The following is a 13,762-nucleotide window of genomic DNA, read 5'->3' as shown; positions in this document are numbered from 1 at the left end:
CACCTGCTGCCACCTTCCACAACCCCAGCGTGGCCTTGGACACTTCCAGGGATGGAGGAGATCCCGAGGAAGGGGATTTGGAAGATTTTGTGGTGCTGTGCTGATGGCTCAAAACTCCCTCAGCGCTCATCCCAGGAACTGTTCATCCCCCAGCGCTCATCCTCCTCCTCCTCTTCCACGAGGATGGGGAGAACTTCCCAGACCTCTGTGCACATCCCTCCTTCCCCATCTCTCCTCAAAAACCCCACCATCTTTCATCCAAACCAACCCTTTCATTCCTCATCCCTCCCCCTCCCACCCCAGCGCCCCCCTCCCTCCTCCCTCCTCCCTCCCACCGCCTCAGCCAGCCAGCGACTGCGGGGAGAGCGCCAGCTCCGCTCCCATTGTGCTATCTTTGGGTCCTAAATTAAAATTTATGACATCTTGAAATGAGCAGTGAGGGTAATTTTGCTTCTGAGCGAAGATGCTAATGAGTCCCCTTAATGGCGTGAATAAGGAGTTGACGGGTCGTGTGTCACTTCGCGCAGCCCGTGCTGGTGGTGTAATGGCCACAGTAAGTGTCTGTAATTATACCCTGTCTCGCTGTATTTTGGCAGCCGTTGTGGGAGAGCAGCGCCTCAGCCGCGGCCAAGGCAGGGGGGAGGGAAAAAGGGAAAAGGGGGAAAAAAAATTCCAGCCCCTCCTGGGTATCCTGGGTGCGCCCCTCTCCTGTCCTGTGTGACTACAGAGGGGTGGCTTTGATAGGTTTGGTTCTAGGTGTGATGGTTGTGGCTGTTTGAGGATGAGCTGCTCCTTCCAAGGCACTGGGAAAAAAAATAAAATAAAATTCCAGCCTCTCCTGGGCATCCTCTGTGCTCCCCTGGCTGCTCATCCCTTCCTGTGTGACTCCAGAGCAGTGGCTTTGGCTCCAGGTGTGATGGTTGTGACAGTTTCAGGATGAGCTGTTCCATCCAAGATAGGGGAGAGAGAGAAGGGAAAGGGGAGAAAAAAATTCCCAGCCCTTCCTGGGCATCCTCTGTGCTCCTCTGACTCCTTGTCCTCCTGTCTGTGTGACTCTGGATTTGCCAGGTTGGGCTTTAGGATGGGTGATGGTTGAGGATGAGCTGCTCCTTCCAAGGCAGGGAGGAAAAAAGGGAAAAGGAAAAAAAATTTCCAGCCCTTCCTGGGCATCCTCCTGTGCTCTCCTTGTTCCCTTCTTGTTCAGCTCCAGAGTGGTGGCTTTGCCAGGCTTGGCTCTAGGATGGATGATGGTTGGGGATGAGCTGCTCCATCCAAGATAGGGGAGAGAGAGAAGGGAAAGGGGAGAAAAAAATCCCAGCCCTTCCTGGGTATCCTCAGTGTTCCCCTGAGTCCTTGTCCCCCTGAGCCCTCCACAGATTTCTCCCTTCCCCCATTCCCAAGGTAAGGAATTCCAGGGTGATCCTGGAGCAGGGGCAGGGCCAGGCAGAGACCAGGGCAGGCTTTTCCCTGCACTGCTGTGGGATTTTTATTCCCTTTCTCCCTTCTCGTCTCCTCCTTGCTCTGGTGTTCCAAATCTCAGTTTTTATCTGGGTAGGAAAGGCTTGGCTCCTGCCCTGGCTGGAGCATCTCCCAGTGGGATGATGGAATTTTATCAGCCATGCACTGGGACTCACTGGCCATGAACAGGAGATATCTCCTGGAGGGAGGATGGGCTGTGGGAAAGATAAAGATGATTGTCCAGCTGGTTTAAAGATGGCCCATTAGCAGATAATGTGTGCCAGGAGATAAAGATCACTGCCACACCCAGTTTGTAACAATGGCCCATTAACAGGAGATATCTCCCACAGAGATAAGAATCGCTGCCACACCCAGTTTGTAACAATGGCCCATTAACAGGTGATAGCTCCTGGATGAAGGGTGGGTCATGGGAAAGGTAAAGATGATTGCCCCAGCTGGTTTAAAGATGGCCCATTAGCAGATAATATGTGCCAGGAGATCAGGGTCACTGCCCCACCCGGCTGCAGCAGATGGGGACAGAATCCACATTTCTGGCCACATCCTGTATTGCAACTCAAGACACCAACTACTTAAAGGTTTTAGGTAAAAAGTGACAAATCACCCAAAGGACCAATTAACTCACAAAATGATAAAGCAGGGTCTGCAAGAGGGGGTAAAATATTTCCAGCATTAATCATTCTAAGGAAACAATTTCTTATCTAAGGGATGATTTTCCCGGGCGGCCCTGTCAGGCTTTCTGCTCCTTCCACCCACCTGGGACATCCCTGGGGGTGCCAAATCCCCAAAGCCACGTCCCCAGCTGCCCGTGGAACCCATCCAGGTGTGTGACAGGACACACGTGGCATCTTTGAAAGGACAATTTCAATAAATTCGGGTTTGCTGTTCCCGGGCTCTCCCCGCGCCGCCGGGATCGCGACCATTGAAATATTGAAGTACTCGCATATAAACGGCGCTTTCAAGTATTTTTGACAAGGGTACTAATTAAATCTTAATTGACACTGCACTAATTAGCTTCTTAATTACATGGAACCACATAATTAGCAGCACACTCTGTGCTAATTGTTAATTAGGAAAACCAGGCTTCCCCCTATGCCCCCCCCACCATCCCTCCCCTCCTGTTGTCGCTTTTAACTGGAGAGGCTCTGGTGGGAGGAGGATGAGGAAGATGAGGGGGGCTGTGCTGCCAGCACGTGGCTGGTGTGGGGCTCCAGGTGGGGTTTGGGACAGGGGTGGGGTGCAGGAACACCTGTGGGGGGGATGGGAGCACTCCTTGGGGTTGTTGGTGATGTAAAATCCTCTTCTGGAGTTGTTCCCATTCCAGCTCCTTCAGGATGAGCCCCAAACCCGCTCAGGCTTTCATGTGGCCACTTCTTGGCAGGGGTGAGGGTTGATCCCACCCCAAAATGGGCACACTGGGGTCACTGGGAGCTCTTACCTGCCTGGGCATCCTGGCTTTGCTCCCGGGATGGATTTCACCCTCCGTGGGCACCACAGGATTCCAGGATCAGCGTCCCTCTGTGCCTGGCACCGTGTCTAACCCCAAAACCTGGATTTTGGGAGAGGAATTACCCAGATCCAGCCAGGAGGGACCAGGGCTGCTCCATCCCAGGCCCTGCTTCCATTGTGAACAGCCATGGGGTGATGCTCTTTTCCCACCTGCTCTGCATCCCCCATCCCAAAATCTGCTCCAGCATCTCCCACCCCAGCCAGCCCACAGTGCCCTTCCTCACAGGGGAACAAGTCTGGAGTTTTCCTCTTCCTCTCTGTTTCTTTTTTACATATTTTTTATCATTTTTTAATTGTGCTGTTTCCCAGGAAATTTTAAAAATATAATAAAAGTGGCCCAACACCTGCTGCAGAGCCTGTCTTTCCTAAGAGCCTGGAGGAATGGGATGTGCAGCTGGGATTGCAGCCCCGTGTTTATGGGGAAAGAGGTGGAGGGGGAAAGAAAATATCTGTATTTTCACCAGGGGAAAAAAAAAGGGGGGGAGGAAAAAAAAAAAAAAAGAAAAAGAGGTGAGAAAATTGTGCTCATTTGACAAATCTTTCTAATTAGGGGCCAATTATGTCCTCAGATTCCTAATTGGGATTCCGGCAGGTTTTCAGGCTTGTAGGGTAATTACAGGCTCGTAATTCTATTAAGATGGAAATTTGGGAGAAATACCTTATCATAACATTTAGATTTTGCCATCTGTGTTGACGGGGCTGCAGCTCGGTGGGAAGGGGGTGCTTCACTCCCAGGCTGAGCCTGATCCTGATTCCAGTCCTGATCCCAATCCTGATCCTCATCCTTGGACCAATCCTCATCCCAGTCCTCGTCCTGATCCTGATCCCAATCCTGATCCTGATCCTGGTCCCCATCCCAATCCTTGTCCTGATCCTGATCCTCATCCTGCTTCTGATCCTCATCCTGATCTTGATACTAGTCCCAATTCTCATCCTCATCTTGATCCTAGTCCCAATTCTCATCCTGATCTTGATCCTAGTCCCAGTTCTCACCCTCATCTTGATCCTGGTCCCAGTTCTCATCCTCATCCTGTTCTTGGTCCCAATCCTCATCCTGATCCCAATCCAGATCCTCATCGTCATCACGATCCTTTTTCTGATCTTGATCCTGATCCCAATTCTCATCCAAATCCTTGTCCTGATGCTCATCCCAAACCTGATCCTGATCCTTGTCCTCATCCTGATCCTGGTCATCTTCCTGATCCTGATCTTCATCCTTGTCCCGATTCTGATCCTCATCCCAATCCTCATCCCGATTCTGAACCTCATCCTTGTCCTGATCCTGTTTCTGGTCCTGATCCCAGTTCTTGTCCTCATCCTCATCCTCATCCTGATCCCAATCTTGATCCTTGTCCTCATGCTGATCCCGATTCTTGTCCCGATTCTGATCATCATCCTGATCCTCATCCCAATTCTGATCCTCATCCTTGTCCTGATCCTGATCCCAATCTTGATTCTGATCCATGTCCTGATTCTGATCATTATCCTGATCCTCACCCCAATCCTCATCCTGATTCTGATCCTCATCCTTGTCCTTGTCCTGATCCTGATCCTGATCCCAATCTTGATTCTGATCCTTGTCCTGATTCTGATCATTATCCTGATCCTCACCTCAATCCTCATCCTGATTCTGATCCTCATCCTTGTCCTGATCCTGATCCTGATCCCAATCCTCACCCTCATCCACTCCTGCCCCCATCCCCCCCACAAACAACTCAACAATTTGGGGTTCCCCAAATCCCTAATGCTCATTTTTATTTCCCCCTTCTTGACTAACAAAACCAGCTGGGTATAAATATTTTAATCCGCATTCCTGGGCGGGAATGCAGCTTCTCCTTTTAAATCTGTAAATTTAGAATTAAAAAAAAAAAAAAAAAAAAAAAAAAAAAAAAAAGGGGGAGAGAATAATTAAAAAAAAAAAAAAGCAGCAAACCCCTCCTCTCCATGAGAGTCTGGCTGCCTTTGATCTTTTGTGTGAGGGCTCTTATCGGGAGGAGAGTAGATTTACACACTGGAAGATACAGGGATAAAACCCCACGGAGATAAGCTGCAGCCCCGGCTCCCCTTTGTGAGGCAAATTAGACAGGACTGGAAAATGTTTACTGGGAGAATCTGGGAGAGAAAGAGACCCCAGTGCAGCTGAGAGGAAAAGTGATAATTGCTTTTTGTAGGGTAATTAAAGGGTGGGGGGCTCAGCCCCGCCATGGGGTGGGTGACACCAAAATCCATGAAAATCCCACAGAAAATTCCATTATGATGTCTTGGTTTAGGGCAAATTTGGGAGAAAACTTTTGATCTGTACATCCAGATGTGGCAGATACTCAACCACTGGATTATTTTATTGGGATGAGCAGGAAATGGCAGCAGTGGGGTTAAAAGGGTGACCCTGGGGGAGCTTTTGGGGTCACAAATTTCACATGTTGGGGTCACAAATTTCAGTTTTTGGGGTCACAAACTTCAGCTTAGGGGTGGGTCAGGAGCCAGAGCATCCCAAAAGCTCAAGAGCATCGTTTGCATGGGAGGGAGAAGATCTGGGATGGGGAAACTTTTGGAAAACCCTTTGGGATTTTTGGGCCTGGATGTGGTGGATGGGGCTTTGCCACCAAAATCCCTGAAAATCCCACAAGAAATCCCATGATGTGCATCCAGATGTGTCAGATACTCAACCACTGGATTATTTTATTGGGATGAGCAGGAAATGGCAGCAGTGGGGTTAAAGGGGTGACCCTGGGACTTTTTTGGGATCACAAATTTCAGGTTTTGGGGTCACAAATTTTATATTTTGGGGTCACAAATTTCAGGTTTTGGGGTCACAAACTTCAGCTTAGGGGTGGGTCAGGAGCCAGAGCATCCCAAAAGCTCAAGAGCATCGTTTGCATGGGAGGGAGAAGATCTGGGATGGGGAAACTTCTGGGAAACCCTTTGGAATTTTGGGCCTGGATGTGGTGGATGGGACTTTGCCACCAAAATCCCTGAAAATCCCACAAGAAATCCCATGATGTGCATCCAGATGTGTCAGATACTCAACCACTGGATTATTTTATTGGGATGAGCAGGAAATGGCAGCAGTGGGGTTAAAGGGGTGACCCTGGGACTTTTTTGGGATCACAAATTTCAGGTTTTGGGGTCACAAATTTTACATTTTGAGGTCACAAATTTCAGGTTTTGGGGTCACAAATTTTACATTTTGGGGTCACAAATTTCAGCTTTTGGGATGGATCAGGAACCAAAGCACCACATGCAGGAGAGGTAGGAGGATGGGATGGGGAAACCCACTGGGAAAACCCCTTGGATTTCTCCTTCTGAAGGAATTCCCAACTCTTACAGGTGCCAGGAAGAATTTCCCAACTTTTCCATCATCCCAGACCCCCCTTGGCTGCTGGGCAAGGACATTTCTCCCTGCCAGGACCCAGGAGCAGCCCCCACCTCTCTGTAATCACTTCCCTATTAATCCAACTTTTTAATTATTATTATTATTATTATTATTGTTATTATTATTAAACATCTCTCTTCTCCCAAATCATCTCAGTGCCACTGCGAGGTCCCTGGTAATAGCTCCATAAATTTCAGCCATAAAAAGTAATGGAGGGAGACAAATGAGATAATTAGGAATAAATCTTGGCGAGGTCTCTATTCATCAACATCCCCCAGAACCGGCCAATATTCCAAATCATTAGCAAAGCTCATAATTAACAAAGAGCTGAGGCTTCCAACCTTAATAAAGCTCACTCAACTCGAGATTATCAGGTAGCAGCCCTGGTAATATTATGGTCTTTGTTAAAGATCTTATTTTATTTTAATTTTTTTTAAGTGAAAACCTTGTATTTTTGAAATTTTTTTTTTTAGAAATTTTTTTATCCCTCTTCTGCTAAATTTTAATTAGATTTTTTTGCATCTGTAGAGGACAAGTGAGGGGATAAAGAGACTTTTTTTTTTTTTTTCCTTTTGTACTTGGGGATGGTGGCAAAAGAAAACCTGATAGAATTTTTTAAAATTTTTTTTTAATTTCTCACTATTTTTATTCATTCCTCCACATTCCACTACAGCGAGGCTGTTACCAATCAACAGCCAACTTTTATTTATTTATTTTCTCTCAAAGCCTCAGGATTTCTGGAATATTTGATCTGTGAACCTGCCCACTTGATTTGGGCTAAAAGCAAAAGGAATCAGCCAAAATCCAACTGCAGGATTAAAGAATTTTGGGGAATTTTAGGGGATTTTGGTTTTTTTTTTCTTGTCCCTTGCCCACCTGGACATTGTGGGCACCAAAAACTCATCCCCCCATATCCTCCCCCCTCCCCAGCTGGCACTGGGAGTGTCTAGATAATTAAATTTTAACTGATTTAATTAATAATTAAGCACTTAAAAACAACTTTTAAATTATTTGATAGTTGCAAAGCTGCTCCACCCATTTCAAACCCAGGAAATCTCATTTTGGGGGTGCCCCCATATCAGCCTATTCCAACTCTCTTAAAATATTATTTTTTCCTTTTTCCCCTTGATTTCCCATGGTTTTTTTTATTTTCCCCTCGATTTTCCTTTGATTTTTCCCTTGATTTTTTTTTCCGCCATTTTTTTTCTTGATTTTCCATTTGATTTCCCCTTGATTTCCCTTTGATTTTCCCTTTGATATTTCCCTTTATTTCCCCCCTTGATTTTCCTTTGATTTTCCCCTCAGTTTTCCCCTCAATTTTTTTCTTGATTTTCCCTTTGATTTTCCCTTGATATTTCTGTTGATATTTTTTCTTGATTTTTCCCCCTTGATTTTTCACTTTGATTTTTCCCCTTGATCTTTCCCTTGATTTTTCCTTTTATTTTTTTTCCCCTTGATTTTTCCCTTTGATTTTCCCCCTTGATTTCCCCCTTGATCTTTCCCTTGATTTTTTCCCTTTATTTTTTCCCCCTGATTTTTCCCCTTAATTTCTGCATTGATTTTTCCCTTTGATTTTTTTCCCCTGATTTTTCCCCTTGATCTTCCCCTTGATTTTTCCCTTGGTTTTTTCCCCTTTATTTTTTCCCCTTTATTTTTTTCCCCCTGATTTTTCCCCTTGATCTTTCCCTTGATTTTTTTCCCTTTATTTTTTCCCCCTTGATTTTTTTCCCTTTATTTTTTCCCCTTTATTTTTTTCCCCCTGATTTTCCCCTTGATCTTTCCCTTGATTTTTTCCCTTTATTTTTTTTTCATCATTTTTCCCTTGATTTTTCCCCTTCCTTTCCCCCTTTATTTTTTCCCCCTTAATTTTCTCCCCCTGATTTTTCCCTTTGATCTTTCCCTTGATTTTTCCCCTTGATTTCCCCCCTTGATCTTTCCCCTTGATTTTTTCCCTTTATTTTTTTCCCTTTACTTTTTCCCCTTGATTTTTCCCCTTAAATTCCCCCTTTATTTTTTTCCCCTTGATTTTTCCCCCTTGATTTTTCCCCTTGATCTTCCCCTTGATTTTTCCCTTTGATCTTTCCCTTGATTTTTTCCCCCTTGATTTTTTCTCTTTGATTTCCCCCCTTGATCTTTCCCTTGATTTTTTCCCTTTATTTTTTTCCCCTTTATTTTTTCCCCCTTATTTTTCCCCTTGGTATTCCTTTTTTTTTTTTTTTTTTTTTTTTTTAATTTTTTAATTTTTAAATTTTTTTATCTTTTTTTATTTTTTTTTTCTTTATTTTCCCCCTTGATTTTCCTTCTCCCAGCTCTCCCAGTCCGATCTCTCCGGGCACACTGGTGGCACTGGTGGCAGTTTCACTAGAGGGCAGCATCCAGCCTGGAATGAATTCCTGGAATTTCGGGAATTTGGGAACATCCCGAGCACCTCCAAGGATTGAGATCCGTTCAGTCCCAAATTTGGGATTTGGGAGAGATTTTGGGGAGGAGCTGCTGGTTCCCAAAATCTGATTTTGGAAGGTTTGGGATGCTCCAAGAGGGATGGGAAAAGCACATCCCAAATCCCCCTTAGGGATTCCCTAAGGAGAATTTATGGGATATAAATAGAGAATAAAATACATTAAAATGTGTTTTATTTCGAAATTTATGAGGTTTCAATATCACATTTTGATATCACGTTTTAATAGAATTTAAACATAATATTTAAACATAATATTGAAATATAATAATTAAATGTAATATTCAAATACAATGTTTAAGTGTAATATTTAAATATATTTAAGTGTAATATTAAAATATAATATTTAAATATAATATGTAATGTAATATTTAAATACAATGTTTAAATGTGATATTTTAAAAAGATAATATTTTATTTTTAACATGTCTTTTTTTTTCACCCCATAACTCATTTTAGAGCTGAAATCAGGGCGGAATCTTCCTCCTCCCCAAAAATATTCCCCTGAATTCCTCAGGAATTTTGGCACTGCCTGCTCCCAGATATTCCCAAACTTCCTAAAGAAAACAAAAAATGTCTTAATAGAACGAGAAATTCCTGAATTAATCAGGGAATTCCATAATAAAGCAAGAAATTTCTTAATAGATCAAGACATTCCTTAATAAAAAAGAAATTATTTTGTAAATCAAGAAAATTCTCAATAAACAAGAAATGCCTCGATAAACTGGAAATTGCACTTAATAAAACAAGAAATTCCTCAATAAATCAAGAAATTCTTTAATAAAACAATAAATTCCTTAATAAATCAAGAAATTCCTTAATAAAACTATAAATTTAATATTATGACAAGAAATTCCTTAATAAATCAAGAAATTCCTTTAGAAACAAAAAAATACTTCAATAAACAAGAAATTTTTTATTAATCCAGAAATCCCATTAAAAAAAAAATCAAGAAATTCTTTAATAAAAGAAAGAATTCCTTAATAAATCAAGAAATTCCTTAATAACCAAGAAATTCCTCAATGAACAAGAAATTGAATTTGATTTTTCTCAGTGATTTTCCTGGCCCAGAACTGGGAGCCCCTGGATGTGGAAATTTTTTTTTTTTAGGGGATTTTGGGGGATCTTTGCCTTTCCCCTCAAAACTCAGGATTTTTTGGGGAATTTCTGCCCCTCTTCTTCAAAATCAGGAATTTTTTGGGGAATCTCAGCTCATCCTTTCAAAACCCAGGAATTTTAGGAGATCTTTTCCCCTCTTTTTGAAACTCAGGATTTTTTTTGGGAATTTCTGCCCCTCTTCTTGAAACTCAGGATTTTTTTTTTGGGAATTTCTGCCCCTCTTCTTGAAACTCAGGAATTTTGGGGGGATCTTTGCCCCTCCCCTCAAAACTCAGGAATTTTGGGGGGTCTCTGTGTTTCCCTTCAAAACTCGGGAATGGGGTGCATGGATTCACCCCAAAGTGAATAAACAGGAGCCAACAATCCCTTTTCTGGGTGTTTTTCCAAGTTTTTTGGGGTCAATCCCCATAATCAGGGAATGGGGTGCATGGGCTCACCCCAAAGTGAACAAACAAACAAACAATCCCTTCCCTGGATGTTTTTCCCAGTTTTTGGGGACAAATCCCACAATCAAGGAATGGGGTGCATGGCCTCACCCCAAAATGAACCAACAATCCCTTCCCTGGATGTTTTTCCCAGTTTTTGGGGATGACCCCACAGTCAGGGAATAGGGTGCATGGATTCATCCCAAAGTGAACAAACAAACCCTTTTATGGGTGTTTTTCCCAGTTTTTGGGGTCAATCCCCACAATCAGGGAATGGGGTGCATGGGCTCACCCCAAAATGAACCAACAATCCCTTCCCTGGATGTTTTTCCCAGTTTTTGGGGTCAATACCCACAATCAAGGAATGGGGTGCATGGGCTCACCCCAAAATGAACCAACAATCCCTTCCCTGTCCCTTTCCTGCCCTCCCTGCTGTTTTTCCCTCCCTTGTCACCACAGCTCGGTCCCAGCCAGAGCCAGACCCAGCTGGTGCCAGCACAGGCGCTGGAATTTTCATTCCAGGGGATGCTCACGTTCCTGGCAGGTTTGGGATGAAAGGAATGGGCTCCAGGGACAGCAGGGAGTGGGAAAAAGTGATGCTGGCGAGGCTCAGGCGAGTTTTGGGGATGGGGGAAAGCGAGGAGAGGAGCTGGTGGACCTGAAATGTTAATTCCTTCCAGCTGTTGTCAGTCTGGCAGGTTCTCAAAGGAAGTTTAATAGACTGCAGTCGTCTCCCCTCACCCCATCCTGCCAGAACCTGGGATTACATGAGCTGCTCTGCCTTCCAAAAAACTGGGTTGATTTTGTTTTATTTTTTTTTTTTCCCCTCTTTTGGCTGCCGGGGTGTTTTTTTTTTAATGTGGAGACTCCTTGGATTGCAGGGAATTTTGGGGTGGCACAGAGCGGGAGGGGGGGTTGTGTTGGCATGAGGAGGAGGAGGAGGGTGAAGAGGAAGAGGAGGAGGAGGAAAAGGCTCCGTGGGCCTCCTTGCTGGAGCACTCCCCAGTCTGCCGTGTGAACTGGGAGGAAACAGGATGGAGAAAGTATTTGGAGTGGAAAATAAAAACCCTCTCCTGCTTTATTGATCGTGATTGAGGACAGAAATAGCCTGGGCTGCTGCCAGCCCTCCCCACTGAAGGAGCAGCCAAGTGTGGGGCTCATCCTGAGCTGCTCCATCCGTGGAAAAAAAATAAAATTAAAAAGTCCAGGGAAGTGGGGATGAGCCAGGTCTGGATCCCAGGGCTTCCACACCTGCCTGAAAAAATTCCAAACTTCCCATTCTCCCTCTTACTGCACCCAGGACAGGCTCAGCAGCCCCTGGAATCCTCCAGTAATTAAATAATGAGCTCCCATCATTAAGATTCCCCCAATGTCCCAGGAATAGTCAATCCCCAGCAGGGATTGTAGAAGGAAACTGCCCACCTCAGGGAGCACTGGGGGGACCCTGCACCAAAACACCCAACAGTGCACGAAGGTGGCTGGAGTTTTAATGGGTTTTAACCGATTTCATTAATTATTTTAGTTAAAACATCAAATTCAGGGCCAGCCAAGCTGGGGAAGGAGGGCAGGGAAGCCCAGGAAAGCTCAGCAGGGTCAACATCGACGTGGGCATGGTGCTACAACTCTGAAAAAAACATAAAACCAAGTGCTGGCAGGAGAATAATTAGTTAAAACCGAGCACATCTGTTGTTAATTAATTCCCAGGCAGGAGGGTTTAACCCTTGCCTTGCCCAGTGTTTCACAGCCTGGATGGTCAGTGCCAGCCTGCATCCAGAGCAGTTGGCTTTCCAAGTGACTTGGCTTTGCTCTGGGTCACCATTCCCTGCTCTGATCCATCAATCCCACCTCCCAGAGCCACCCCTGGGATTTTCAGGAGCTCCTGGGGTGTGAGCAGAGCAGCCAGAGCTGCTCAGGGCAGTGAATGCACCTCAAGTTTGAGGCTGGGGCTGAAGTAAATCTCTTTTCTCCTTCCAACATCGAGCCCTGAGGAGCCACTGGTGAAGGTGGGAACGACTCTCTGAGAGAGGGTTTGCAGAGGGTCGAGATCTGGGTAGCCCTGCACTCTTTTATTTGCATTTTCTCCAAGGCAGCTGTCACTAAAGTCCATTCACAAGCGTGAACATCACATCCACGGAGGAAAACACGTGAGGATCCCATCCTGCTCTGGATGGAGCTGCATTAAAAGGGCTGGAGGAATGAGCAGGAGCAGGAGGGGGGGCTTGGGGTGTGTGTGTGACCCCCCCACCCCACCCCAGACTCAGCCACGCAGGGGAATCTGTTCCCCATTAAGTGACAGCCCTGGCAGCTCCAGCCTCCCTAATTAGCAGCAGAAGCGAGGCCAGGCAGGGGGAGGCTCAGCCTCCGTGCCAAGGATGCGAAGGGTTTGGAGCAGAGCCTGTGGAAAAGCTCCGAGCGACCCCGCGGGCGCCGGGTGGGGCCCCGAGCCCGCTGGTGCTGGGGAGGGCAGGGATGTGCATCAAACCCCAAATCCACCCCCCGCCCGCCCTCCCTGCGGTGTGTGGGGTGGAGGAAGGCTGCCCACACCATCCTCTGTGCGCTTGCACCGTGCCGGGCTCTTGCTCGCCACTAAAAATAGGATCCTGTGCTGAGCGGGAGGGCAGCGAGCCCAGATCCCACAGCCGCCCTTGTCGCCGTGACCAACTGACCCATTTGGCCTCGGGTTTGCAGTGGTTTTCCCTCCTGGTTCAGCTTCAGCCCAGGCAGCAGCAGAGCAGGGCCAGCCCGGCTTTTCCAGCGGGACCCCGGGGTGGGTGGTGGTCCCTGAGCTGGTGACACGGCTGGGAGTCCCACCCAGGGCTGGGGGTCCCACCCAGGGCTGGGGGTGGCAGCAGAGTGGCCAAAGCCACCCCAATTCCAAGGGCTTCGACCTCACCACCCTAAATTCACATTTTTTATTTTCTCCTGTGGGGGATTTGTGTCCTGGGGTTGGTGACATGGCAGGGACAGCGAGGGGACACTCCAGAGCCTCAACCTGTTCCCTCAGCCGAGGACACAGAGTCCTCCTGCGTGTTCCTTCCCAGCACAAGGAGCCAACAGGAGCACCCTGGGGCTTTCACTGACCTGTCCCATGTCCCCAAAGCCAGCTGGGAGCAGGACAGGCTGCAGGGACAGGGGACAGGGAGCTGTGTCCCCAGGGAGTGCCCTGCAGAGCACGTGCTGGGCCAGCCGCCAGCCAGAAACGAAGAGAGACCTTTATTTACAGTAAAAAGGAACAACAACAACAAAAAATATATAAAATACCGTGACACTTCCCTTCCCGTCTCCCCAGCTCCTCAGCGGGGTGTCTGCCACCCCCACCCAGCCACCACACCTGTCCCGGGATGGTGGCACGGGGACAACAATTGCTGGGGGTCATTTGGCACCGACCGAGCCACCGAGCCC

This window comes from Erithacus rubecula, assembly GCF_903797595.1.
Source record: "Erithacus rubecula genome assembly, chromosome: 26".
Taxonomy (NCBI): domain Eukaryota; kingdom Metazoa; phylum Chordata; class Aves; order Passeriformes; family Muscicapidae; genus Erithacus; species Erithacus rubecula.
Note: the sequence above shows the minus strand (reverse complement) of the source record.